This window comes from Octopus bimaculoides, chromosome 14 (assembly GCF_046866305.1).
Source record: "Octopus bimaculoides isolate indiv1 chromosome 14, ASM4686630v1, whole genome shotgun sequence".
In the NCBI taxonomy this organism is placed as follows: Eukaryota; Metazoa; Mollusca; class Cephalopoda; order Octopoda; family Octopodidae; genus Octopus; species Octopus bimaculoides.
In genome coordinates, this window is record NC_142941.1 from 50,508,831 (window position 1) to 50,512,205 (window position 3,375).

Sequence of the window (3,375 nt, forward strand, 5' to 3'; positions counted from 1 at the left end):
GTCAAAAGATTCCCATGGAACTCAAACCTAAGCGGGGCTTCAGTTGAATAAGATATATTTTGGAGAGAAGAGCTGGGAAAATTTGTTAGACTTGTTGAGGATACAACAAAACTTGTTTGATTCAAGAGAAAAGTCAGCTAGATTAGAAGTAAAATGAATCTATTGTAAGAAAGCTATTAAAAGTAACACTTTACTCAATATGTCTGCATAAAGGAGCTTGGATATAATGATAAGAATTTTGTATGAAGAACAATAAAACAATCAACAAATATCTTTGAGTAGCAGTCACACGTTGGACATACATTGTATGTTTAAAAAAAGGTTTTAAGATCAAACTTTCTCAGGAGTTAAACAACCAAACACCACCAGTCTCTAAACGGGATCAGCAAATGCTGACAAATTTTACTCTTGTAGGATGAGGCACGTTTGCAAGATTCCTAGGAAGCGGAAGGACGCGAATTATTCAAGAATACAATTATAAATTTAGATTATTTTGCGTGATCGTTATGAAGTAAATGAAAAACCCCTCTTGGTTGGTTAGACTTCAGGATTGTCGCATTGAGCTTTCCAATTCAGATGGACAGATTTCATTCTTTGTGGAAGCATATCCGATATTAGAATGTACTGCAAGTCTGTGACTTCGAATCAGCTGCATGACTTGTTTCAATAATGTGATGATCTGTATGGTTTTATGTGTGCAAGAAGTACTGTCCGAGCTATGTACAGGAGATCCGCAGTGGGTATCTTATCTGCTTGTGCTTCGTAACAAGTTGTCAATTACTGATGTATTTTCTGGCCCTAAATAGGAAATCTACACTCAAAGAACTAATTTTGTCTATATTTGTCATGAATTGTTACCAATTATTTTAACATATGGATTTATAAAGTAGGTGAAGAATTTCTTCTACATATATTTTGTTCATTTAAGCATTTGTTTTTATTTTATTTTTTGTTGTAAACTTGATTTTGTTCTAATTAATTTTTGGTAATCTTGTTACCTAAATGTGGCGATTAACTTTTGATATCATATTTGGCGGTGACACCCTCGTCATATTAATCGTGGTAAATTTATCTAACAGATGATTATTTTCCAAAAAACAATATACAGAGTGTCCACAAAGTCTGGGTACATGGCGATTAACACGTACTTTAAGAAATTATTATTTGTTATATTCAATTGTTTATGTTATGATTTTATTTACTCCATGTAGCCAGACCTTATGGACACTCTGTATAACAATTTGTTTCTTTGAATGGCAAATACATAAGCCATTAATAACTATATCCTATATATGATACTTTACAGAATGCGTATGATATCCATATTGATTATTCTCATGGCAGCTGCCATGATCTGCGCCTTTATTAAAGGTAAGATCTCCTTTAATGTGTTAAAAGATTCATTTTATGAAGTTGCAGTGATGCGTGTTATGATTATTTGTAGAGCGATAAGGCGCGGAGCTGGCAGATTCGTTAGCACGTCGGGCGAAATGCTTAACGGTATTTCGTTTGCTGTTACGTTCTGAGTTCAAATTCCGCCGAGGTCAAGTTTGCCTTTCATCGTTTCGTGATCGATTTAAAATAAGTACCAGTTACGCACTGGGGTCGATGTAGTCAACTTAATCCCTTCCCCCAAATTTGAGGCCTTGTGCTTCAAGTAGAAAGACGTATTTCTTGATTCATAACGTTGCAGATTATATGATTTATATAATCCCATGGGAGCAATAGTTGTAGCAATCCAGTCAATTCTATAGTAGTGGACCAGTTAAAGATTAATTTAAATATAATATGGTTTCAATTCCTCTTCACCCATATTTACTGTTCAACAGTAATGGGTAAATGTGCTGCGAGATGTATGTCTTTCAAACCAAATTTCTCAGAAAAGTGTTCACCTCTTTAGCATTTACTGCGTACATCATTATACTAGAAATATACTCTTACAACAACCGAGAAGAGTTGCAATGAAATGTTATTAAGGACGAATGGAAGTAAATTTCAAAGCATAATTTTGCCTACAGTCAACTGGCGTCTCAGACTGAGCTGATTACAATAGGCAGGGAAATCTTGGCTCAAATATAAAACAGATTTGCATCGTTCGTGTCAGTTAAATAAAAGGAAGCAGTTAACGTTCGAATCAACTCCGGATAAGATGATAGATAGATAGATAGATAGATAGATAGATAGATAGATAGATAGATAGATAGATAGATAGATGAAGATAGGGAAAAAGTAGGAAAGTTGAAAGTATGGCTGAGACATGTACTGAGTATAAGTTGTTAACGGAAAGGAACTTTTAATTTGAGATGCGTGCGAGAGAAGAAACTATATGTTAATGAAGTTCGGGAAAAGAATCGCAGAATCGTTACCCCATCAGCGTCGTGGCTTAAGATTTTATGTCTGGAGTTCAAACCCAGCCTGGGTCGACTTTGCATTTCATCCTTTCGTTATCGATAAAATATATACCAGTTGAATACAGGAGTTTATGTCATCGACTTATTCTCTTCTCCGAAATTGCTGGCTTTGTGAAAAAATTTGAAAGCAATATCATGCAATGATTCTAATGCAACTGTATTGTTTGTATGTTTTTTTTTCTAATTTTAGACGCCATACCCAGTTGTGAATATGTATGCCAACAAAGAACAAAGGTTGGGGAATTTCGCAACTATGAAGATTGTGTTAATGAGTTTTGTATTCTAAGACGGTCGTAATTGTTGATCACATGCTGAATAAAATGAAGCAAAAATATTGCTCTAAATGTAATAATTTGAAATAGAGGACAACAGGAAATTGGCAATGGTATTATTACTTATCCTGTCAGCAGTTCGTGTCTCGTCTCTTTGGCATTTGGGCTCTATTCTGTATAATATCAACGATATATTTTTCAAATAAAAATGATGGATCTAGTTTAATTATAATTTATATGCCGTTACTTATTTCTGAAATAAAACAGATTTGACGTTGAGTACCTCGCTATGTTGAAGCTATTTTGAACAGAAATGGGGGCATTTACAGAAAAGATGGAATAAGACAAGATTTTCATTGGATTGAAATTTCTGACTTTAGGGATGACTTTCAATTTCTAAACGAGTAATTCTTTCAGAGACAGAGTGACAGTAAAGCCCTTAAATTATATTTTCTTTAGTCATATTACTCCTTCTCTTTGACGATTAATGCATTGCTTTGTTTCGTAAACAAAAAAAAACAAAAAATTAATTTTGATAAGCTGGTGGAATCCTCAGCACGCCGGGTAAACAGGTTAGCAGCATTTCGTCCGTCATTACGTTCTGTGTTCAAAATCTGCTGAGGTCAGCTTTGTCTATCATACTTTCGGGGGTCGATGAAATAAGTAGAGTAATGGAGACGATGGAATGGATT

At 34.5% G+C, this 3,375-nt stretch overlaps 1 long non-coding RNA gene across 1 annotated transcript in view; it reads left to right on the forward strand.

The window, feature by feature from the left end:
* LOC128249394 (uncharacterized) overlaps positions 1–2,962 on the forward strand; it is a 5,346-nt gene extending 2,384 nt beyond the window's left edge. Inside the window, exons 2-3 of the long non-coding RNA XR_008265504.1 lie at positions 1,307–1,371; positions 2,602–2,962. This is a non-coding gene — a long non-coding RNA (uncharacterized LOC128249394). The remainder of the gene's footprint in view (positions 1–1,306; positions 1,372–2,601) is intronic.
* The last annotated feature ends 413 nt before the right edge of the window (positions 2,963–3,375 follow it).